This window comes from Lagenorhynchus albirostris, chromosome 2, assembly GCF_949774975.1.
Source record: "Lagenorhynchus albirostris chromosome 2, mLagAlb1.1, whole genome shotgun sequence".
Taxonomy (NCBI): Eukaryota; Metazoa; Chordata; class Mammalia; order Artiodactyla; family Delphinidae; genus Lagenorhynchus; species Lagenorhynchus albirostris.
This window is the reverse complement of record NC_083096.1, coordinates 52,701,975-52,728,856: the sequence shown is the minus strand read 5'-3', so window position 1 is coordinate 52,728,856 and position 26,882 is coordinate 52,701,975. Positions and strand designations below refer to the sequence as shown.

The 26,882-nt window shown below is 41.9% G+C and overlaps 1 protein-coding gene and 1 pseudogene across 1 annotated transcript in view; both read right to left on the bottom strand.

Moving 5' to 3' along the window:
* ASTN1 (astrotactin 1) overlaps nt 1–26,882 on the bottom strand; it is a 325,315-nt gene that overhangs the window by 233,970 nt on the left and 64,463 nt on the right. The gene's annotated exons all lie outside the window — the stretch shown is intronic.
* LOC132516429 (casein kinase I-like) lies at nt 5,730–10,738 on the bottom strand (annotated as a pseudogene).

Sequence of the window (26,882 nt, the reverse complement as noted above, 5' to 3'; positions counted from 1 at the left end):
ATCTAATTTTTTCCTTTGTTGCTTGTGCTTTCAGTGCCACAGTTAAGATGCATTGCCTAATCTAAGATCACAAAGACTTACACTTACGTTTTCTTCTAAGGCTTTTACAGTCTTAGCTCTTACATTTATATATTAAATCCACTTTGAGTTATTTTTTGCATATGGTGTGAGGTAAGGGTTCAACATCATTCTTTTGCATGGATACGCAGTTGTGTAGTTGTACCAGCACCAATTTCCTCATTGAATTGTCTTGGCACCCTTGTCAAAAATGAATTGCCTACAAATATATTTCTGTACTCTCAATTCCATTCCATTTTTATATGTCTAGCCTTATGCCAGCAGTGCACTGTCTTTATTACTGTGGCTTCGTAGGACAAACATGTTTTTGAATGTTACAGAAATCAATTACAGAAATGTTGAACAAGACGGGTCTAAGGAAAGAGCCCTGCGGCACTAGAATATAAGTTCCATGAAGGCAGGAGCTTTGTCTCCTTTGGTCACTAGTACATTCTCAGTACCTAGAAAAGGGTCTGACACATGGTAAAGCTCTGACTAAATATCTGTTGACACTGAATGAATGACTGAATAAAAAATATGATTAGAATCCACTATCAAATTACAACCACATATGAATCTACTTACTTGGAGCAGCATTCTGCCTTGTCCTTCCATCAAGTCTGGAAAGCCCATGTGGAAGACCTTGCCAAATATTTTGCTGAAGTCTAAAGGGCACTTATTTTAACACTCAGTGTCAGAATACCATATATGACATCCATCAACTTAGAGTTACCAGAAGAACAGTGACTTAGACCATTCCTGGCACAGGCAGGACACCACCTGATGACTTAAGGAAATCCTCTCTTACCTATTCCTTTAAAACAGTTATTACCAACTCAGAAGAATTGCAAAATCCTATGGCAACCACATTCATATCATTTAATAACCCCTGTCTGGTAAGTTAATACTCTGAGATGTCCCATTTGCCCTTTTCGGAAGAGCAAGCCCAGGAAGCAACAATGAAAAACAAGCAAAAAAAGACCCTGCACACACCCGCAACACTGGCTCTGCCAGAGCTCTCCCTGCTTCTGAATGGGACCTAGATGATTGAAAGATGACAGCGTGGGGAGATTTCATCAAAAAATGAAAGAAACATCAACAAAGAAAAGGAGAGATTTCAACTTTTCCCATAGATTAACGACTAACAGTTTTATTTTTTAAAGTTCAATTTTTTTCTTAATTGTATGTGAAAGCTGACTTTTCAAGCTGTGTGTTTGTATATAGGGCTGTTAGGTCTCTGAATTTCATTGAAGGTTTATATTCTGGGGTTTATGTTTTGGGTACAGATCTGCATACAAATACTGCTACTGACATCAGCTCCCAAGAGAGCCTGCCTTGTAGAAATATCCTTGCCTGAAATCTCACGAACTTTCAGGCTCCAGCCTTATGTACTAATGCTGCCTCCTTGCTGAAAAAAAATCATCACAATTTTCAGTTGAGATCACTACACAAATTACCTCACTTAATCTTCTCAGTTGAAATAGATATTGTTCTCTGCTATACAGATGAGAACAGCAAGGCTGAGAGAAGTTAAGAAAATTTCAATTCATAATCAGAGGAGCCAAGACTCAAACCCAGGTCAGTCTGACACCAAACTGCATGTCCTTAGCCACTGTATATCCTGCCTCTCAAATGAATATAATGCACTATAAATGCACACAGGTGGTTTTAAATGAAGACAGGCTGCCTGAGCACATGATTGTCTTCTGAGTAAAATCCAACTGCCCTTCTTCCTCTAGATCCTTGCCCTGGACTTTGCCAATTCAAATGCCCATAATCTCAAGCCCACTGCCTTCTCCTTTTATTTTATTTTTTTTTTTTATTTATTTATTTTTTTTTTTGCAGTACGCAAGCCTCTCACTGTTGTGGCCTCTCCCGCTGCGCAGCACAGGCTCCAGACGCGCAGGCTCAGCGGCCATGGCTCACGGGCCTAGCCGCTCTGCAGCATGTGGGATCTTCCTGGACTGGGACACGAACCCATGTCCCCTGCATCGGCAGGCAGACTCTCAACCACTGCACCACCAGGGAAGCCCCTGCCTTCTCTTTTTATCCTTCTCACATTCTCAATATGTATTTTCATTCTCAATGTTTGCTTTTGCGAGGGGGGGGGCACAATTCACATGAAATCTACCTTCTTGACAAATTTTTAAGTGTACAGTACAGTACTGTTAACTGTTAACAGTACTGTTAACTATATACACACTGCTGCACAACAGAGCTCTAAAATTTTTTCATCTTGTATTACTGAAACTCTGTACCCATGGAAAAGCATCTTCCCATTTCTTCCTCCCTCTGGTCCCTGGCATCCACCATTCTACTTTCTGTTTCTCTGAGTTCTACTACTTTGGATACTTCATGTAAGTGGAACTATGCACTATTTGTCCTTCAGTGATGGATTATTTTCATTTTTTCATCAATGGATATTTAGATTGTCCCATATCTTTGCTATTATTAATAATGCTGCAATGAACATGGAAACACAAATATCTCTTCAAGATCCTGTTTTCAATTATTTTAGATAAATACCCAGAAGTGGGATTGCTAGATTATTTTATATAGTAGTTCTACTTTTAATTTTTTGAGGAAACTTCATAACGTTTTCCACAGTGGCTGTACCATTTTACATTCCCACAGTGTATAAAAGTTTGAATTTCTCCACAGTGTTACCAATGCTCACTATTTCCTGTTTTTTTTTATGATAGCTATCTTAACAGGTGTGAAGTGATAGCTCATGATCTGCACTTCTCTGATGATTAATTATGTTGAGCATCTTTCATAAACTTGTTGACCATTTGTGTGCCTTGGAGAAATGTCTATTCAAGTTCTTAGCACATTTTTAAATGAAGTTATTTGGTTTTAACATTGGAGTTCCTTAATATATTGGCTATTAACCTCTTATCATAATGTGGTTTGCAAATATTTTTTCCCATTCCATAGGTTGCCTTTTCACTCTGTTGATTGTTTTCTTTGCTGTACAGAAGCTTTTCAGTTTGAGGGACTTCCCTGGTGGTCCAGTGGTTAAGAATCCACCTTCCAAAGCAGGGGACACGGGTTTGATCCCTGGTCGGGGAACTAAGATCCCACATGCTGCAGGGCAAATAAGCCTGTATGCCACAACTACTGAGCCCACAGACCTCAACTAGAGAGAAGCCCATGCGCCACAACTAGAGAGAAGCCTGCATACTGTAACAAAGAGCCCATGCACCACAACGAAAGATCCCGCGTGCCGCAACTAAGACCTGACATAGACAAAAATAAATAAATATATATATATTTTAAAAGAAGCTCTTCAGTTTGATGTAGTCCCACTTGCCCACTTTTGCTTTCGTTGCCTGTGTTTTTGATGTCACATCCAAAAAATGATTGCCAACACCAATCTTACGAAGATTTTCCCTCTGTTTTCTTCAAGAAGTTTTATAGTTTCAGGTCTTATGCTTAAGTATTTAATCCATTCTGAGTTGATTTTTTTTGTTTGTTTTTGTTTGTTTGTTTTTTGCGGTACGCGTGCCTCTCACTGTTGTGGCCTCTCCCATTGCGGAGCACAGGCTCCGGACCCGCAGGCTCAGCGGCCATGGCTCATGGGCCCAGTCGCTCCGCGGCATGTGGGATCTTCCCGGACCGGGGCACAAACCCGCGTCCCCTGCATCGGCAGGCAGACTCTCAACCACTGTGCCACCAGGGAAGCCCCTGAGTTGATTTTTAACATAAGGGTCCAACTTCATTCTTCTGTACGTGGATATCCAGGTTTCCCAACACCATTTATTAAAGAAATTATTCTTTCCCTATTGTGTAGTCTTGGCAACCTTGTTAAAGATAATTTGACAGTGTGTGCTTGGATCTAGTTCTAGACTCTCTATTCTGTTCCATTGGTCTATATGTCTGCCATTGTGCCAATATCATACTGTTTTGATTAGCACAGCTTCGTATTGTTTCGAAGTCTAAATGGAAACACATCCCTGTGCATGGATTGAAAGACTCAATATTGTTAAAATGTCCATACTATCTAAAGTGATCTACAGATTCAATCCAATGCCTATGAAAAATTCCAATGGCATATTTTGCAGAAATAGGAAAAAAATCCTAAAATTCATGTGGAATCACAAGGATCCTGATAGCCAAAATGATCTTGTGAAATAAGAACAAAGATCAATAAGTGTTTTTACTCTTGCTGCTCCTTGCAGATCAACCCACTAACAAGACCACAGCAGTAATTTTTGCACGTCTATGACACACTCTCTCTTTGAACACTAGCTTTGAGAGAAAACTTGGATGTCATTCAGATGCACGAATCCCAGATACCCAAAGCCTGCTTAAGCACCTCAAGTCCAATATAGCTAACTTCTAAAAGTAAACCCAGTTTAGAACAACTCATGCAGAGATCTTAACAGTTTCCTCACTCGTCCCCAGTCTTGACAAAACTCCTATAATTTTTGCTCATCAGTATCAGTTCTCCAATCATCACCACCACTGGGAAAATGCCATGATATTTTCCAAGAAAAGTCCCATAACTATTGTTTTTTCCCAACTGCCAAACACCTCCACCTTATTTCATACAGAAATGTCTCCACATAGGTTCAACTGTAACAACTGCAGCTTCCATGAACACAGTCTTTGGGGTTAGAACATGGTTTAAATCCTAATCTCATCATCTATCAGCTGTGTGTCTCTACACAACTCATTTAATAAACCTAAGCCTCAATTTCCTCACCTAAAACTAGCTCTAGTAATGATACCTCTATCGAAGATTTGTCATAAAGATGAAATAATACAGCGCCTGGCACTTAGCAAAGCCTGCATGATAATCATTATTATTATTAATATTATTTTGGTTTCCTTTTCCTTTTTTTTAAAAAAAAACCCCTAAATTCTGTGGCCTCCAGGAAGCATCAGAGAAACGAAGTGCCATTTCTGTACACTTTGTAAAGCAAGACCTAGATGCACACGCCGCAGGGAACGCCCCCAGTTGCTCGGACCGCCCAGCACTCTGGCCTCCGGGAGACCACACTGACCGCTCGGACCGGGCCCACTGTGGGTCTGGGACTGGCTTTAAGACGCTTATCTCCCACTGCTCGGCCGGCAGCGCCGAGCCAACACAAGAAAACCAGGCACACCTGGCACCACCCAAGGGGCCCAGTGGTGGCCGCCCAGAGGTCTGGGCCCTGGGGCAGCGGCTGGAGTAGGTGCGCAGGAACTCCCGGCCGGCGACACCTGCCGGCCCAGGCTTTGGAGCAGCATTTCGGCTGGGGGCCGCCCTCACCCAGCCTTCCCCTTTGGCCTGGGGAGGCCCAGAGCGGGCTCACCTCTGGCAGCAACGTCCCACAGCGACCCCAGGAGAAAACGGCCTCCGGATAGAGGGAGAGAAGCTGCACTTCATGGCACTAACGGGGCCGACGGCTGCACTACTTACTCAGCAGACACGGACGGAGACGCAAGGCAGAGCGGCCGCTGGAGTTTTCTTTTCTCCTTGTTTTAAATAGCTAATGCTCTTGGAAGGGCGGACTAGACACAGGTGTAAGGAATCTCGTCCAAAGTCTCACGTAAAGTAAGTGATCCCACGTGGGGAGGGCAGCTCTGCCGGCCTGGCAGTCTGCGTCCGGCTGCGGCCACATGGCCATGGCCAAGCTGGCCCCGAGGGGCTGCAGCGGGAAGATTCAGGGACCACCGCTCCAGGGTCACTTGCGTGGCTCCAGCGATTTTCTCTTTCTCCTCTGAAGGAAACAGCAGCACTTGGTGTCGTCAGCCACCTCCACGTCTGCAGGGACTGTGATGGGGACACCGAAGTGACCAGCAGTGGTGTCGTCGTCATTCAGCTCCCCGTGGATGGAGTTCAGTGCCTGGTTTTTGCTGTGTAGCAAGGCTTTGTCCCGAGCCTGAGGCTGCGAGGGCAGGCTGGTGTGGACCGTGCCATAGGCGTGGGCCGGGGCTTCCCGGCCCAGTCGGACTGGTAACCAAACACAAAGCGGCTGCGGTCAGAGGTAGTGAAGAACTTGTGCAGGTAGTCAGAGTTCAGCTTCTCGAAGAAGTCCAGGCGCCTCCCGTAGCACAGGTACGTGGCCATCTCCGGGAACCTCTCGTGGAGGCTCTCGGTGGGCGTGGCCCGCTTGGTGTCCCGGATATTCCGCTGGCGCTCCTTGAGCCGCTGCCCGCGCAGGCTGTCGCACAGGAAGCACGTAGCCCAGCGCCTCCAGGTCATCACAACGGCTCTGGTCCTTGCCCAGGTGTGTTGAGGCTTATGTAGCACGTCGTGCTCGCAGTACGGGATGTGCTTCTTGGTCTCGGGGTTGATGGACTCCTTGGCTAGGCCGGAGTCAGTCGATGATTGTGGATGGCGTGCCCGGCAGCCCAGCCAGGAAGTTCTCGGGCTTCACGTCCCGGTAGGTGAGGCCCTTGGTGTGCATGTACTTCATGCGCCTGACCAGCTGGATTGCGATCCTGAGCACCGTTTTGAGCGTCAACTTCTGGTTGCAGGAGTGGAACAGGTCCTCCAGGCCAGACCCGAGCAGCTCCAGCTCCGTGGCGTTGTAGTACTTCCCTCACAGGCCGAAGTAGTAGACCTGGCGCATGCCCTCTGCGGCGCTGAAATGCGCTTAGAAGCTGTACTCCAGGTGCAGCTGCGGCGCCTGGGACTTGATGGGCTCCAACTTGATATAGTTAAGTATTCATTTGTATAAAGATTCTTTTCTAGCCGGAGCTCCCCAAAGTTGCTAACTGTCTGTCTACTCTCCCCAAATCTCTTAAATGACCCTGTGATTTAGGTTCCAAGAGGTCATGAAGTGAACCGAGATCACCTATTAATGTTAAATGAGCCTGTAAGTGAATGTTGGGCAGCAAATCAAAACCACTGTTAGCAGCTACTCTGAGGACGTTCCTCTCTTAAAGGACCAGCCGCCCTTTCATAAAAGACCACTTTTTTCTATGAATAATATATATAATAGTAGGGAAGAAAACGTTTCCATTAAGCAATATCAATTCTCAACACACTGGATATTATCTCTTATGCCTCCAAAATTAAAAATTAAACACAAAGTATTATGTTAAAAAACTCCAAAGCTGATTTTTATGTACTCTTTTTCTCCAAAAACATCATTCTTACCAGCCTTTCAATATAATTATATTCCAGGGCAAAACATGCAGGTAGGGGCTTCCCTGGTGGCGCAGTGGTTGGGAGTCCGCGTGCCGATGCTGGGGGCGCGGGTTTGTGCCCCGGTCCGGGGGGATCCCGCGTGCCGCGGAGCGGCTGGGCCCGAGAGCCGTGGCCGCGGAGCCTGCGCGTCCGGAGCCTGTGCTCCGCAGCGGGAGGGGCCGCAGCGGTGAGAGGCCCGCGTACCACAAAAAAAAAAAAAAAAAATGCAGGTAGAAAAGAATAAATCAATATATAATCTTCCTTTAAAGTCCTAGCTTAGATTTTATGATGTGTACAGGCTGTTAAAAAAAAAAATCAGGTCTGAAATTTTCCACAATGAACATATATAGTATATTCCATTATTTTGTTATTTTAAAAGGGAAAATCATGCAAAATATCAGATCTGTTGTATTTTTAGACACAAGAGACTTTCATTGACTGTGCAGGTTTTCATTGACTGTGTGAGTTTCTGTTAACCTATCTCTAGATCTTAAGTCCCTGACAAATAGCTGGTGCTTAATGTATATTTTTCTAAATAAATAAATACTAATATTAAATAAAAACTAAGAAGATATTTGAGGTTGGGACAGTTCAATGTTTTGCCAATATTATTGCCCAGTGGATTTTCCCCTCCTCTGCTCCACTTCCCTCTTTACTAAATAAAGAAAGAGCAATTTCAAGGAAACTATAACTGGGAAGTAGAAGGATTCTTACTGTTGTCCTTAATTCACTTAGGACAAGCATTCTCATCTTATTTATTTAAGAAAGTCCATGTGAAAGTCATTGAACTCAGAAAAGCATGGGCATCTATCTTCTTAAGCTATGAAAGTAAAAATAATGATAATAATATATTTAATTACAAGAAAAAATTTGGTTGTATGCATTTCGGTCAACTTACCCAAATTGATTAAAATTCGAATCACAGGATTTCTAAAGCTGGAAAGATTCTTACATGTCTTGGAATCTAATCCTTCCTTTTTAAAATTGTGGAAGCTGAGGTAGAAGAAGTTAAGTGATTGTCCCAAAGATACAGAACTAGTAAATGGCAGACAGACTTGTTCCCAGGTACCTAATTCCAATTTCAACACATGTTCCATTTCACTTCACTCTACTATAAACCCCTTAGTGTTTTACAGACTGATAATAAAAATTAGTTAATAAAGATGATGATGATAATGAAATTTCACTGTGCTGGAAACAGGGAAATGAGGTCAGTTAGCTGGCATTTGGTGATGCTTTTGTTAAGGCAGAACATCTATTGTTTTCCATCTCCCTCTGCATTTGAAACAAATCTATGTACTTTGCTTTAAAAAAGCCTTAGGCAACTAAGTATTATTCATTAAAACATTTAAGACAACTGACAGCTCCTAGTAATACACTTCCAGAACAGAACAAGCAGGATAAAGATAACTTAGCAACTGCATACACATAGAATTTTTCTACTGATACCCTAATCCCCTGCTGGCCAATTTTTTTAAAGTGGGCTTTTATTGTACCATAAAAATGAACAAGCTGAAGCTTTCACATCCGGAGAAAGGTTGGTACCTGCATGGAAAATGTTTTGCCTTCAGAAGTCCAGGATGAGAGAAGACCATTATTACTCCTAGGTAAGGACAACTAATATGCGATAGAACTGGGTATTGAAATTCCATTTATGAGTAGCACATAAAGTACAGCTTTAGCAAGATGATTCCATTTCTAAGTATAAGATGATTACTGATGCAAGGTTGGTCTTGTTACCACTAATATGACTTTGTCTTTTAAAAACCAAAAACCCAGCTTTGGAGAACTATTTGACAGCAGCTATGAAAGCTAGGCACTTGCATCCACTATACACCGGAAATTCCACTCATTGGTATATACCTGACTAAAATGCATTTCTATATGAGTCAAAAGACATGCACAAGAATGTTCATAGCAGCCTTATTCAAAATAGCCCCAAACTGGAAGCTACTCAAATGGCCATCAAAAATAGGATGGATAAACACATTGTGATATAATCACACAATGGAATACCACTTTGCAGTGATAGTGGGTAAACTACAGCTACTCTCAGTGACACGAAACAGATTTTTACAAAAACATATTGTAGAGTAAAAGAAGCCACCTACGGGAAAAGTTTGCACTGTATGATTCTGTTATATAAAATTTAAAAGTGATCCTATTAATCTATGGTGTTACAAATCCAGTTAATGCTTCCCCTTGGCGGGGCCGGGGGGGTGGTGACTGAAAGGGGCACAAGGAGGATTTGGGAGAGGGTGCTAACTCTGTTTTCTTTCGTGATCAGGGTCCTGGTTATACAGGGTCGCTATCTTTGTTTAAATGCATTGACCTATACGCTTATGATTTGTAAGTTCATATGAGTTTATGTATATGTCATTTAAAAAGTCTGAAACCCTAAACATTTTCCTATAAAAACATGATAGGGCGAGAGTGACACATTAGTAGAAGCGATGTGCCATCAGTAAGATAAAGAATGACTGCACCGGGCTTCCCTGGTGGCACAGTGGTTGAGAGTCCGCCTGCCGATGCAGGGGATGTGGGTTCGTGCTCCGGTCCGGGAGAATACCACATGCCGCGGAGCGGCTGGGCCTGTGAGCCATGGCCGCTGAGCCTGCGCGTCCGCAGTACTTATTATGAGCCAATACAGTGTTAGGCATTTATATAATCTTCACAATAGCTTTCAAAGGCAGGTACTATTGGCCTCATTTTACAGAGAAGGAAACAGACTCTGAGAGAGGATGAAGCCTATACAAGTTATGCTGCTACTAAATAAGGGAAGAGAGATTCAAATTTGGGACCACTAACTCCTCAGGCTGTTTTCATATAGCAGTTTCTATAGAGGTCAATAGCCCTTTGACAAAATGTCTGCATTCCCTAGAGAAAAGAACCAAAGGGTTCTTTTCAACTCTGCTTTAAGTCTATCCTAACACCAGGGAGTATTCCAAGTGCAAGAAAAAACACAACCACCCTTTTGCCTGAAAAACAGTCTTAAATAGCAGGGGTAGTGAAGGTATAAGTTTTTAATAATTGTCATCACTGGGTTAAAACACTTTCTCAATCAAGCCCACTATTCTTTCAGAAATGATGGTATCCAAGGTGTGGGTACCTTCCAAAAGGCAGGCCTCAAAAGTTTAGGTATCCACGTTCAATGTGTCTAACTTCCTTTAGACTCAAGAAGAAATCACTCCTAGCACTACAGAACGGGCCAACATCCAAAGAGGAAGAAACCAATGGTGCCACCCCAAAAGACTTCAGAGAAACCGTAAACCAGCTGTATTGCTTTGAGGTATCAACTCCAACTAGGAGCAGGCATCCCCTGCAAGCTATTCCCTGACCATCACAGCTGATGCTATGACACAGAATAAACATCTGACTCTCCCTACCTCAGCTTCTCCACACTGCAAAAGGATGATAAGAACTCCTACCTGTCCTCAAAGGTGTTAAAAGAACCAGCTTATATCTGCAGAGAGAAGCACTGTTTGGGTGCTGAGTGACCTCCAATACAGGGAGCCTTGAACAATGCAGATTGGTGTCGGTCTTGGACAGATCACACATGTTCTCACCTCCCAACAGAGAAGGTTTGAGAGTGACCCCCTAGCTCATGATGAGACACAAAAACAAATGGATGATGCGGAGATATATCTGGGGACTAAATGAAGAAATCAGAAGAAAAATCGGAGTGAAATTGGCCAGGCTAAAAGTGACCTACAGTAGCCCTGCCTTTGCATACAAAATCACAGGATGGACATTTGTCCTCTGCAAGCACTCTGGCAGGGTTGGCTGGACTGGGCACTGGGAGAGTTGACTGAACCCACACCAGAGACAGCAGCCACAGAGACTCAATTAAAACTGATCTAACGTGAGAACAGAGAAGAGGATACACTGAGCTACAGGGATGGAGCAGCAGGTACTCAATGGGTATGCAAGAGTAGTAAAGCAATAGATAAATCAGACTTAATAGCTGGCTCCTGATCAGGTGGCTCTCCTCCAGGGCTTCCACCTGGTGGCAAGCACAGGTGATTACTAAGAACAAGCTCCCAGGCTCTGAGTTAGGTCATTTTACATGTTTATCACACAGTCCTCTCACCAGCCCCTGAAAAGTGGGTATTATCATTTTTCAAGAAATGAGGGTCAAAGTGACAAAGTAACTTGCGTTAAGACAGTGCCGCCATCACTAAAATATAGGTCTGGCTGAGACAGGAGCCCTTGCTCATTAAACTGGGTCCTCCATCTCTCATCACAGTTATTCACTGTGTATACTAGCTCTGAGCAGATCCCCAGGCCAACTCAGTAGGAAATCCAAACTATGGTACCTGGCTTTGTAGTTAAAGGGTATGGCCTGTAGTACAGTAACTGATCCAATAAACATTTGAAGAGGCCCTGCTATGGGCCAGGCTTGTGCTAGATGAGAATAATGCAGAAAAAAGAAGACCCTTGGCAACATCCATTGGCATCCAACAAGCATGGTGCAGCAGCCATTCTGGGCAAGTTCTCCAGCACAGACTTCAGCCACAGTTGGTGAGATGCGTAAGCAATCACAGCGGTTATGGCCCCCTTGAAAGCCATTCTCAAGGAGGCCCTCAGCAAACAGAGGATATTCTTTCATCTGAGTTTTGACAGTTCTTTATTAGTCTCCTGAGGATTATGGCTAAAAACTGCTGCATGTTCTTTTACTTTTAATTACAGTCCTATAGAAGGTTTGATTTTATTTAAAAAAAAAACAAACTAGTAAAATTACTGCAGAAGAAAAAAAGTTCTTAATAATTTATTCATAATGCTGTTAAGACAAAGTCATGTTTATTGGGCTCTGCGTGTTTATGTTGTGTTGCAGAAGTCAATAAGAGGGAGCTTTAGTAATATATAATATCTATGAATATTCTCCATGTATGTTCACCAAACAATGTCTCAGCATCAATAAAGGATTTCAATAATTAAAAGGTATGATTTTCCCCAGTTTAACTATTTCCTACTAAAAGGGTGCCACAGACGCTTATACTGACAGCCTCTCATTCCCAGCAAAAGCAACTGCACTTTATGAGGAGAGAGTGGAATGAATGTTAGTCCAGGAAGGGGCTCTTGTCTCCATGCTGACGCTAACTGCACATGACCTTGAGGTCTAGGTATTCTGTACGATGAAAAGATTTAGATGAGGCAATGCCCGCGTCTTCCCCAGCTTTCCAACTGTGAAATAGCACTCCCCTGGGCCTTATCTTTATCCCTTCTTGATCACCACTACCTTTTGTCAGGGGTCATTTTGACATGAGTTTCTTCTTTCCCAAATGCGCATTGCTCTTCGACTACTTAGCCTGGCTCACAGAGTCAATAGGCAGAATGGAGGCCCACTGGCTATGGAGACAAGCGGTGGTTCCCTCTCCAACTTGCTGTTTGCCCTTGATCAGGAAGTCACTTAGGAATTCCAGGCCCATCATTTCCTCACTGATGGGGGATTATGTGACAAGATTTAGCTACCATGAAGGAGTGAGAGAGGATTAAATAATATGCTTGTATGGGACTTAGCCAATACTTGATGTTACACTGGATACTTGGTAAATAATTACCTTTTGAGTCTCACAGAACTCATCTGAAATACCTTCCTGATTCAAGGACTAAATAGTTCCATAACAGGGTTTAGTTCCTTTTCATTCCCTAAAAGAACTGTGCCACAAACTGAGAGCCTTGATATACCACTGCAAGCATGGATTTCCTTTGCCTCAGCTCCCGAGAATCACTAAAGAATCATGATCACTGTGTTTTACAGTCTCAAATCATTTTCCCCATATTCCTTTATAGATAGACGCTTATTATGCCGTAAACATAAAGGGAAAATATCCAGTGGGTATTTTGACACTGTTAACACTCCCTCTCGGGGAGACCTTCAAGATGGCAGAGTAAAATGTGGAGATCACCTTCCTCCCCACGAATACATCAGAAATGCATCTACACGTGGAACAACTCCTACAGAACACCTACCGAACGCTGGCAGAAGACCTCAGACTTCTCAAAAGGCAAGAAACTCCCCACGTGCCTGGGTAGGGCAAAAGAAAAAAGAAAAAACAGAGACAAAAGAATAGGAACACGACCTGCACCTCTGGGAGGGAGCTGTGAAGGAGGAAAAGCTTCCACACACTAGGAAGCCCCTTCACTGGCGGAGATCAGGGTGGGGGGGAAGTTTCAGAGCCCCGGAGGAGAGCGCAGCAACGGGGTGCCGAGGGCAAAGCTGAGAGATTCCCGTACAGAGGATCAGTGCCGACCAGCACTCACCAGCACGAGAGGCTTGTCTGCTCCCCCGCCGGAGCGGGCGGGGGCTGGGAGCTGAGGCTCCGGCTTCGGAGGTTAGACCCCAGGGACTGGGGTTGGCGGCGTAAACAGAGCCTAAAGTGGGCTAGTGCGCCACAGCTAGCCGGGAATGAGTGCAGGAAAGACTCTGGACCTGCCTAAGAGGCAAGAGACCATTGTTTTGGGGTGTGCAAGGAGAGGGGATTCAGAGCACCGCCTAAATGAGCTCGAGGTGGGCGCTAGTTGCAGCTATCAGGCAGACAGCAGAGACGGGCATGAAACGCTAAGGCTGCTGCTGCCGCCACCAAGAAGCCTGTGTGCGAGCACAGGTCACTATCCACACCTCCCCTCCCGGGAGCCTGTGCAGCCCGCCACTGCCAGGGTCCCGTGATACAGGGACAACTTCCCCGGGAGAACACACGGGGCGCCTCAGGCTGCTGCAACGTCACGCCAGCCTCTGCCGCCGCAGGCTCGCCCCACACTCCGTACCCCTCCCTCCCCGCGGCCTGAGTGAGCCAGAGCCCGCAAGTCAGCTGCTCCTTTAACCCCGTCCTCTCTGGGCAGGGAACAGATGCCCTCAGGCAACCTACAAGCAGAGGCGGGTCTAAATCCAAAGCTGAACCCCACGAGCTGTGCAAACAAAGAAGAGAAAGGGAAATCTCTCCGTGCCGCATCAGGAGCAACGGATTAAATCTCCACAATCAACTTGATGTACCCTGCATCTGTATAATACCTGAATAGACAACAAATCATCCCAAAATTGAGGTGGTGGACGTTGGGAGCAACTGTAAACTTGGGGGTGCTTTCTGCATCGAATTTTTTTTCTTTTATGTCTATCTTAGTTTAGTATTTAGAGTTTATAATCACTGGTAGATTCGTTTATTGATTTTCTTGCTCTCTTTTTATATATATATATATAGCTATTTTTTTTTCCTTTTTCTCTTTTTCTGAGTGTGTATGTGTATGCTTTGTTGTGTTATTTTGTCTGTATAGCTTTGCTTTTACCATTTGTCCTAGGGTTCTGTCTGTCCATTTTTTTTATTTTGTTTTTTTCTTCGTTTTTTAGTATAGTTTTTAGCACTTGTTATCATTGCTGGATTTGTTCTTTGGTTTGGTTGCTCTTTCTTTTTTTAATTACTTTTTAATTTTTAACAATTATTAAAAATTTTTTATTTTAATAACTTTCTTTTCTTTTCTTTTTTTCTCTCTTTCTTTTTTTCTCCCTTTTATTCTAAGCCGTGTGGCTGACAGCGTCTTGGTGATCTGACCGGGTGTCAGGCCTGTGCCTCTGAGGTGGGAGAGCCAAGTGCAGGACACTGATACACCAAAGACCTCCCGGCTCCACGTAATATCAGTGAAAGCTCTCCCAGAGATCACCATCTCAACGCTAAGACCCAGCTCCACTCTATGACCAGCAAGCTACAGTGCTGGACACCCTATGCCAAACAGCTAGCAAGACAGGACACAACCCCATCCATTAGCAGAGAGGCTGCCTAAAATGATAATAAGATCACAGACACCCCAAAACACACCACTGGATGTGGTCCTGCCCACCAGAAGGACAAGATCCAGCCTCATCCACCAGAACACAGGCACCAGTCCCCTCCACCAGGAAGCCTACACAACCGACTGAACCAACCTTAGACACGGACACCATGAACAATGGGAACTACGAACCTACAGCCTGCGAAAAGGAGACCCCTAACACAGTAAGTTAAGCAAAATGAGAAGACAGAGAAACACAGCAGAGGAAGGAGCAAGGTAAAAACCCACAAGACCTAACAAATGAAGAGGAAATAGGCAGTCTACCTGACAAAGAATTCAGAGTAATGATAGTAAAGATGATCCAAAATCTTGAAAATAGAATGGAAAAAGTACAAGAAACATTTAACAAGGACCTAGAAGAACTAAAGAGCAAACAAACAATTACGAACAACACAATAAATGAAATTAAAAATTCTCTAAGAAGGAATCAATGGCAGAATAACTGAGGCAGAAGAATGGATAAGTGACATGGAAGATAAAATAGTGGAAATAACTACAGCAGAGCAGAATTAAAAAAAAGAATGAAAAGAATTGAGGACAGTCTTAGAGAACTCTGGGAAAACATTAAACGCACCAACATTTGAATTATAGGAGTCCCAGAAGGAGAAGAGAAAAAGAAAGGGAATGAGAAAATATTTGAAGAGATTGTAGTTGAAAATATCCCTAATATGGGAAAGGAAATAGTCAATCAAATCCAGGACGCACAGAGAGTCCCATACAGAATAAATCCAAGGAGAAAAATGCCAACATACAGGTTAATTAAACTATCAAAAATAAAATACAAAGAAAAATTATTAAAGGCAGCAAGGGAAAAACAACAAATAACATACAAGGGAATCCCCATAAGGTTAACAGCTGATCCTTCAGCAGAAACTCTGCAAGCCACAAGGGAGTGGCAGGGCATATTTAAAGTGATGAAAGGGAAAAACCTAAAACCAAGATGACTCTCCCCAGCAAGGATCTCATTCCGATTTCATGGAGAAATTAAAACCTTTGCAGACAAGCAAAAGTTAAGAGAATTCAGCACCACCAAACCAGCTTTACAACAAATGCTAAAGGAACTTCTCTAGGCAGGAATACAAGAAAAGGAAAAGACCTACAATAAAAAACCAAAAACAATTAAGAAAATGGTAATAGGAACATACATATTAATAGTTACCTTAAATGTAAATGGATTAAATGCTCTAACCAAAAGACATAGACTGGCTGAATGGATACAAAAACAAGACCTGTATATATGCTGTCTACAAGAGACCAACTTCAGACCTAGGGACACATACAGACTGAAAGTGAGGGGATGGATAAAGATATTCCATGCAAATGGAAATCAAAAGAAAGCTGGAGTAGCAAATCTCATATCAGACAAAACAGACTTTAAAACAAAGAGTATTCCAAGAGACAAAGAAGGACACTACATAATGATCAAGGGATCAATCCAAGAAGAATATATAACAACTGTAAATATTCATGCACCCAACATAGGAGCACCTCAATAAATAAGGCAAATGCTAACAGCCATAAAAGGGGAAATCGACAGTAACACAATAATAGTAGGGGACTTTAACACCTCACTTTCACCAATGGACAGATCATCCAAAATGAAAATAAATAAGAAAACACAAGCTTTAAATGACACATTAAACAAGATGGACTTAATTGATATTTATAGGACATTCCATCCAAAAACAACAGAATACACTTCCTTCTCAAGTGCTCATAGGACATTCTCCAGGAGAGATCATAACTTGGGTCACAAATCAAGCCTTGGTAAATTTAAGAAAATTGAAATTGTATCAAGTATCTTTTCTGACCACAACGCCATGAGACTAGATATCAATTACAGGACAAAATCTGTAAAAACTACAAACACATGGAGGCTAAACAATACACTACTAAATAACCAAGTGATCATTGAAGAAATCAAAGAGGAAATCAAAACATACCTACAAACAAATGACAATGAATACACGACAACCCAAAACCTATGGGATGCAGCAAAATCAGTTCTAAGAGGTAAGTTTATAGCAATACAATCCTACCTCAAGAAACAAGAAGCATCTGAAATAAACAACATAACCTTACACCTAAAGCAATTAAAGAAGAACAAAAAAAACGCAAAGTTAGCAGAAGGAAAGAAATCATAAGATCAGATCAGAAATAAATGAAAAAAGAAATGATGACAACAGTAGCAAAGATCAATAAAACTAAAAGCTGGTTCTTTGAGAAGATAAAAAAATTGATAAACCATTAGCTAGACTCATCAAGAAAAAACGGAAGAAGACTCAAATCAATAGAATTAGAAATGAAAAAGAAGTCACAACAGACACTGCAGAAATACAAAGGATCATGAGAGATTACTACAAGCAACTATATGCCAATAAAATGCACAACCTGGAAAAAATGGACAAATTCTTAGAAAAGCACAACCTCCCAAGACTGAACCAGGAAGAAATAGAAAATATAAACAGACCAAACACAAGCACTGAAATTGAGACTCTGATTAAAAATCTTCCAACAAACAAAAGCCCAGGACCAGATGGCTTCACAGGCGAATTCTATCAAACAGTCAGAGAAGAGCTAACACCTATCCTTCCCAAAATCTTCCAAAATATAGCAGAGGGAGAAACACTCCCAAACTCATTCTATGAGGCCATCATCACCCCGATATCAAAACCAGACAAAGATGTCACAAAAAAAGAAAACTACAGGCCAATGTCCCTGATGAACATAGGTGCAAAAATCCTCAACAAACTACTAGCAAACAGAATCCAACAGCACATTAAAAGGATCATACACCATGATCAAGTGGGGTTTATCCCAGAAATTCAAGGAGTCTTCAATATATGCAAATCAATCAACGTGATACACCATATTGACCAACTGAAGGAGAAAAACCATATGATTATCTCAATAGATGCAGAAAAAGCTTTCAACAAAATTCAACACCCACTGATGATAAAAACCCTCCAGAAAGTAGGCATAGAGGGAACTTGACCTCAACATAATAAAGGCCATATATGAAAAAACCCTCAGCCAACATCATTCTCAATGGTGAAAAACTGAAACCATTTCCACTAAGATCAGGAACAAGACAATATTGTCCACTCTCACCGCTATTATTCAACATAGTTTTGGAAGTTTTAGCCACAGCAATCAGAGAGAAAAAGAAATAAAACGAATCCAAATGGGAAAAGAAGAAGTAAAGCTGTTACTGTTTGTAGATGACGTGATACTATACATAGAGAATCCTAAAGATGCTACCAGAAAACTACAAGAGATAATCAATGAATTTGGTAAAGTAGCAGGATACAAAATTAATGCACAGAAATCTCTGGCATTCTTATACACTAATGATGAAAAATCTGAAAGTGAAATTAAGAAAACACTCCCATTTACCATTGCAACAAAAAGAATAAAATATCTAGGAATAAACCTACCTAAGGAGACAAAAGACCTGTATGTAGAAAATTATAAGACACTGATGAAAGAAATTAAAGATGATAAAAATAGATGGAGAGATATACCATGTTCTTGGATTGGAAGAATCAACATTGTGAAAATGACTCTACCACCCAAAGCAATCTACAGATTCAATGCAATCCCTATCAAACTACCACTGGCATTTTTCACAGAACTACAACAAAAAATTTCACAATTTGTATGGAAACACAAAAGACCCCAAATAGCCAAAGCAATCTTGAGAACAAAAAATGGAGCTGGAGGAATCAGTATGACTTCAGACTATACTACAAAGCTACAGTAATCAAGACAGTATGGTATTGGCACAAAAACAGAAATATGGATCAATGGAACAGGATAGAAAGCCCAGAGATAAACCCACGCACATATGGTCACCTTATCTTTGATAAAGGAGGCAAGAATATACAGTGGAGAAAAGACAGCCTCTTTAATAAGTGGTGCTGGGAAAACTGGACAGGTACATGTAAAAGTGTGAAATTAGAACACTCCCTAACACCATACACAAAAATAAACTCAAAATGGATCAAATACCTAAATGTAAGGCCAGACACTATCGAACTCTTAGAGGAAAACATAGGCAGAACACTCAGTGACATAAATCACCGCAAGATCCTTTTTGACCCACCTCCTAGAGAAATGGAAATAAAAACAAAAATAAACAAATGGGACCTAATGAAACTTCAAAGCTTTTGCACAGCGAAGGAAACCATAAACAAGACAAAAAGACAACCCTCAGAATGGGAGAAAATATTTGCAAATGAAGCAATGGACAAAGGATTAATCTCCAAAATTTACAAAGAGCTCATGCAGCTCAATAACAAAAAAACAAACAACCCAATCCAAAAATGGGCAGAAGACCTAAATAGACATTTCTCCAAAGAAGATATACAGATTGCCAACAAACACATGAAAGAATGCTCAACATCATTAATCATTAGAGAAATGCAAATCAAAACTACAATGAGATACCAGCTCACACTGGTCAGAATGGCCATCATCAAAAAACCTAGGGCGCTTCCCTGGTGGCGCAGTGGTTGAGAGTCCGCCTGCCAATGCAGGGGACACGGGTTCGTGCCCCGGTCCGGGAAGATCCCATATGCCACGGAGCAGCTGGGCCTGTGAGCCATGGCCCCTGAGCCTGCGCGTCCAGGGCCTGCGCTCCGCAGCAGGAGAGGCCACAACGCTGAGAGGCCCGTGTACCGCAAAAAAAAAAAAAAAAAAGAAAAAACCTAGAGAAAATAAATGCTGGAGAGGGTGTGGAGAAAAGGGAACCCTCTTGCACTGTTAGTGGGAATGTAAATTGATACAGCCACTATGGAGAACAGTACGGAGGTTCCTTAAAAAACTACAAATAGAACTACCATATGACCCAGCAATCCCACTACTGGGCATATACCCCGAGAAAACCATAATTCAAAAAGAGTCATGTACCACAATGTTCATTGCAGCTCTATTTACAGTAGCCAGGACATGGAAGCTACCTAAGTGTCCATCAACAGATGAATGGATAAAGAAGATGTGGCACATATATACAATGGAATATTACTCAGCCATAAAAAGAAACGAAATTGAGCTATTTGTGGTGAGGTGGATGGACCTAGAGTCTGTCATACAGAGTGAAGTAAGTCAGAAAGAGAAAAACAAATACCGTTTGCTAACACATATATATGGAATCTAAGAAAAAAAAAAAAAAGGTCATGAAGAACCTAGGGGTAGACCGGAATAAAGACACAGACCTACTAGAGCATGGACTTGAGGATATGGCGAGGGGGAGGGGTGGGCTGTTCGAGGTGAGAGAGTGGCATGGACATATATACACTACCAAGCATAAAGTGCATAGGTAGTAGGAAGCAGCCGCGTAGCTCAGGGAGATCAGCTAGGTGGTTTGTGACCGCCTAGAGGGGTGGGATAGGGAGGGTGGGAGGGAGGGAGATGCAGGAGAGAAGAAAAATGGGAGCATGTGTATATGTATAACTGATTCACTTTGTTATAAAGCAGAAACTAACACACCATTGTAAAGCAATTATACTCCATTAAAGATGTTAAAAAAGAAAAAAAAATGACTCCCTCTCCACCATAACTAACATGGTCATCCCACTATAAACTGGAAGAGACAACTTGGCTTCATGGAAAGAACTCACATTTAAGCAAGCAGTCAAACTCAATGAGATGCTAATAATTATTGTTAGCACCGATTGAGAGATTAGTCTATGCCAGCATTGTTCTGAATAATTTTCACTTATCAAGTCCTTTATTCCTGGAGAGAACCCTACAAGATTGTTACTATTTTCATGTCCATTTCACCGTGTAAAAACCATGCAGCACAGGAAGGTTAAACGCTTCAAAATGCCAGATTTCTAGGAATTGGTTCACACCAGATTTAAACCCAAGCAGTTTAGAGTCTGGGCTTTTAATTATGCTACTCTTCAGAGTTGGCAGGAGGATCTGAAAGAATGTATGTAGAGAACTGGCCATACTGAAAGCACTCAATGAATAGTAATTTATATTATTTACATTACAATAGCTATTTTCTTAAATGTTGTTGCTTTTCGCAGCTGATTATTACAGAGATTCATTCTTTGTATTCCTCTTTTCCACTTTCACTTCCCATATTTTTAGTTCCACTGGCCTCACTGCTATCTGAGTCCACAGACACAAGGCCCCATGGCATTCATGTCATCCCAGAGTGAACCCCCTCTCTATTCCATCTTGTAACTTCCCTCGGTCTGGCTTTCAGAGTTCCACTTACTGACCTACCAGCTTACTGTTTGAAATAAAATTCAGAGGAACAAGTCCCTCAGCCTTTTCCTATACTTTCCTCGCTCTGTGTACAGCTTCAGCCTCTGATAAACTGGTCACTTGTTTTGTAAGGTATGTTAAGATACAGCAAAAGTTTAGTCTGTGATACCTTACCCTGTTAAAGGGAAGCTTACCCTAAGATTATAGACTCCTCATTTTCTGCAACTCACTGATGCAGTCACCAAAACATCATCAGCTTTTTGGGCTCGGGTAAGCATCTAGCTGCATGGTGTTCAAATGACAGCAACAGTGAGGCAGATAACAGGTCTTATAAAACAGCATTCGCAGAAGATAAACATAGTAATTTGCTGTCATCATTCCCTCGCAAATCCAGGAAAAGGAGCAGCATTAAATCCCATATAGAAGGCAGACGTGTTGAGACTTAGAGAAGTACATGGTCCACGTGAATTCTGGGAACTGGTGGCAAAGCCAAGAAATAATGAAGTAGCAGATGGCAGGCCATCAGTGGAAAGTGGATCCTTCCACTACCTCACCTAACCAAGTTGAGGTAGCTGGTAGTTTATCTGAAGGCCATTTTCAAATCATGCAGTACCTGGCTCCTCAAAATGTGGTCCATGGACCAGCTGCATGGATATCACTTGGGAACGTGATAGCAATGAAGACTCTCAGGTCCCTCCCCAGACCTCCTGAGTCTGAATCAACATTAGAAGCTGGCTATTCCTGAGTGCATTACATATTGAGAAGTTCTGGGGGGGGCTTATAGCTCAGGTTAAGACTGGCAGGCCTGACCTACCTATAAAAGACTCCATTTTGAAATTTCAATGAATAAGTAAGTACATATGATAATATAAAAGCAAAATTATGAAAGGGTAAAAAGTTTTTAAATTGTGCTCAGAATAAAGTTGCAACACTAAAGAAGAGATGACAAGAGATCTGCATGGAAACCCAATAGAAATATTCCATTTGCTGCTCTGATACACCACCCGCTTTTCTTCATCTTGCTCTGTGCCCAGGGAGGCTGACCTGTGTGAGAACAGAGGGATGAAGAAGGGTGAGATTCCCCAGGGGCCAGCCTTGGGCTGGCCGTGTCCCTCAGTGGAGGTCACAGCTCTGTCCCAACAGCCCTCACCATCTCTGAGTTCTAGTAACTGCCTCCTTCTCTTCCCCTTCAGGCCTAAGGCTGGTCACAACACTTTGATGTTAATAGCGTCTGCATACTGCACTATTCCTTTTTGTACCTTTTAAATAATCCCTTAGTAAATTCTGTAAGACTCAGTTGGAGTATATAACTTGTTTTCTGCTGGGACCCTGATTGATAGATTTAGACAAAACTGTTGGTTCAAAGAAAGAAAGGAGGGGCTTCCCTGGTGGCGCAGTGGTTGAGAGTCCGCCTGCCGATGCAGGGGACACGGGTTCGTGCCCCGGTCCGGGAGGATCCCACGAGCCGTGGAGCAGCTAGGCCCGTGAGCCATGGCCGCTGAGCCTGCACGTCCGGAGCCTGTGCTCCACAAAGGGAGAGGCCACAACAGTGAGAGGCCCGCATACCGCTAAAAAAAAAAAAAAAAAAAAAAGAAAGAAAGAAAGAAAGGAAAGGAGAATTAACCTATCATAGGGGAGGGAACTTAAAATCTAAGAATGGTCCAGGGGAAAGAGGGTGTGACAAGTTTAATAAGGGCCATGTTCCATCACACTTAGATGTCACACATAAGAAACATGCTCTTAACATGTTTAATAGCAAGCTTACCCCTCATCTGTTAAGGAATCCTAATTCTCAGAATGGGGTTTCCACTGCATTTCAATCCAGATTCACTATCAAGTACATCCTAGTTGTGTCTTGTCATAGCAACATCCCTTTAGATGCTCATCTGGCCTGCATCTGCGAAAACAGCCTTAGAAGGTAAGTCATCTCCTAAAAGTGTCCCCTCTCCTTCCCTTCTCCCTAAAGTACAGAGTTGATTGCATAAGCCACCTTTTCCCTATAAGATCTGTCCTTTCACAATCAACTTCTTCAGGTCCCCCATTTATTTGTATAGTATGACCCCTATTTTCCAGAAGCTTCCAGAATTAGATATGATCTCATTTCTCTCTGACTCCTTTACATCAAATGTCAAATGTGTACACACATTCGACTATCTACAAAACCAAATGCAACTGCACTGAGTGGCCCTTGGCCCACACCACTCCAGAGGGCCCAACTCTACAAGAAGTAAGCATGACCAGCCTGGTCAGGCAAAAAGGCTTTCCTGCAGCTCCACATCCATCACTGCCACTTAGATGTCAAGCTTATTCCTACCGCATCTTGTCCCTCTATCTAGAATCTCATCTCCAACAACCAGTTCTTAAGTAATTCTATATCACCCAGCATTCAAGGCCCTTAGCAGGCTCACCTACTTTGTAAAGTCTTCCCTTCAACTTTAAAACATAAAAATGTCTCCCTTATCCAACTCCTTTGGAGCTTGCTTGCTTCAAAGTGAGAATCAAGGGGGTTTCTGTAAGCACAGCGCATGTGTGCAAACATAAATGGACACACGGGGCAAAAAGATTCCAGCATGACTTCTAGGTTCCTGGCTTAAGAGCCTAGGTGGAAGGTATTGTTGTTTACTCATTTCTATAAATTAATTTATTTTTGTCTCTTAGGTCTCCTTTATTCCATAATAGTCCTTCCCTCCTTCCCTCTTCCTTTTTTTATGCCTTTGATTTTTTTTTTTTTTTTTTTTTTGCAGTACGCGCTCTCACTGTTGTGGCCTCTCCCGTCGCGGAGCACAGGCTCCGGACGCACAGGCTCAGCGGCCATGGCTCATGCCTTTGAGCCACGGGCCCGCGTATGCCTTTGATTTTTTAGTGAAACTCGTGTATGTTCCACATTGTGGGTTTGGCTGATTGTTTTATGTGGTGTCTTTCAACGTGTTCCCTTACATTGTTTTGTCGTTTTAAAATTTGCAGTGAGATACATACAGCATGAAATTTAACCTCTTAACTATTTTTAAGTGGACATTTCTGGGGCATTAAGTACATTCACATTGTTGTACAATCATCACCATCATCCATCTCCAGAACTGTCCTCATCTTCCCCAAGCAAACTTCTGTATCCATTAAACAGTTACCCTCCCTTCCCATTCCCTGCTCCTCTCAGCCCCTAGCAGTGACCACTCTACTTTCTGTTTCTATCAATCTGAATACTCTAGCTACCTCCTATCAATGGCATTGCACAGTATTTGTCCTTTGTGACTGGCTTATTTCACATAGCATAATGTCCTCAAGGGTATCCATGTTGTAGCACGTGTCAGAATTTCCTTCTTTTTTAGGCTAAATAATATTCCATTACATGTACATGGCACATTTTATTTATCCATTTATCTCTTGATGGGAACTTGGGTCCTCTCCACCTTTTGGCTATTGTAAATAATGGGCAGTGCCATTTATTGGGGTGGGGAAAACAGAAGGAAGAGGGATGGAAGGTAAAGGGAGAAATGGGGAATCCAGTTTGGGGCATGTTAACTTTCAGTGCCTATACAAATACTATACATACGGCTTTTGAGTTCAGAAGACCATCTGGACTGGAGGAATAGATTAGCAGTTGTAGGCATTTAGGTAGCAATGGAAACCAAGAGAATAAATGAGATCACCTCTGGAGAACAGGCAGAAGGTCTAAGGATGAGTCCTGAAGAACTGTGATTTTCAGGTGAGGTAGGGGAGGATAAGCAAGAAAAGGAGACAGAACAGCATACAAAAAATGGGAAGAAATTCAACAGAGCGTGGGGTTATTTGACCCCAAAGAACATCTGGAATAGATAGAGCATGTCAGGCCTCATCAGTTTGGGAAAAACTAAGATTGAGAACAGACCTAAGTGAAATTCTTTAAATTATGAATATTGATTTTTCAAATACAGTATGCTACATTTAAAAGTATCTACTTGAAGCTTGCAGAAAAGAGGTAATCTAAGAAACTCATTGGTTCAGGAAATAGTAGAGGAATATAAATACTTACTAGGAAAGTGTGTATAAAATCACCAATGTTACATTTGTGACACATTGTTAGAAGATGTTTGAGACACACCTGATAAAACCCTCAAAGTGGTTTTAAAGGAGATAAATTGTGTTTCACATACACACACACATGCACACATACACTATCCCAAGGGACAGACAACTTCACTGCTTTGGATGTGAAAGTGCTCTAGGATGGCATTTTCAAACGCCAGTGCTTAGCAGTAAACTGTCTATAAAAATCACTATTGAGCAAGAAATGTGAGACTTAGGTTAGATTTCAGGAAAAGCTCTCTGTGACCGGAAATTGTTTAAAACTTTCAAAATTCCGGAATGCTAATTAGAATCAAGAGACCATAAAATATCTTCCTCTAACATTGTTTAAAAAGCAGAAATGGGTTCTCATCTGTCTGGCACTAAGTGTAGGCATGACTCAAGATAAGAAAACAGACTTGAACTCTCATGGTTCCTTCGTTTCATAATATTATATGATTCTCCCCACTGTTTTAACCACTTTTGGTAGAAGAGCTTTCATCTTTCCAATTTCCAAACTATTAAATTAGATAGCCCGGCCAAGTTTCTCAGACTCACTGATTTTTCCACTTCCTTGAAAAGCTCAGCTGAAGGCATCTTTTATCTTTAATTATACTTGTGAATATTTTCTTCTTACACTACTTATTATCACCCACTTGTTATTTGCCCTCCCTTCTCCATCCTTTCCCTCCCTTATTTATCTACCTATAAAACGCATTAATATTTGATTCTTTCTCATTGAAGTCTAGTATTTTGAGAACTCAAAGTTGGTAGGTAAATTTGAACCATATATTGTAACACATGTTACTAGGTCATAATTTTATTTCTTTTGGCCAAAGGCCATCACAAGACTTATGGAGGAAAGATAACATACAAAGAAAACTTTAAAATAAGTTATAAAAATCAAATGAGGACTAAGTTAGAATGAGTTCCTAAGTGTAAAAATATGTAACATTTCAAGGTTAATTTATTAAAACAAGTCATAAGACCAATTCATCATTATACCCTTTTGGCTGGAGTGTCTAACATAACATTAACTCTGATTCTGAAATGGCCAGTGAGTAATAGAGGATCAAAAATTATACAGGTGTCCCTGACAGGCAAACCTTCCTTTTCCAGTGATGTTCTAGAGTAAATATTAGTTTTGATCACCACCCCCCAGAAATGGTTAGAGTTATTTCTAGATACAAAGCAGGAGGAAATAAATATGCATGAGCACCTACTATGCATAAGGTTCTGTGCTTTCAATGTATATAGATTCTCACTTACTCTTTTTTTTTTTACACCTTTATTGGAGTATAATTGCTTTACAATCGTGTGTTCGTTTCTGCTTTATAACAAAGTGAATCAGTTATACATATACATATGTTCCCATATCTCTTCCCTCTTGCATCTCACTTACTCTTTACAATGACCCTATTAGATAGGATTTTTTAGATCCATGTTCGATTATACATAAGTTCACAGAGAGTAGATAACTCCTCCAAGTCATACTTTAGTGAATGGCAGAACTACAGTCTGGACCCAAGACTGTCACAGCCCAAAGCCCAAGCAGGTATACCACTGTCCGTTTTAGAGAAAAGGAAATGTGAAAGGTCCTCTGACTCCAGATTGCTTC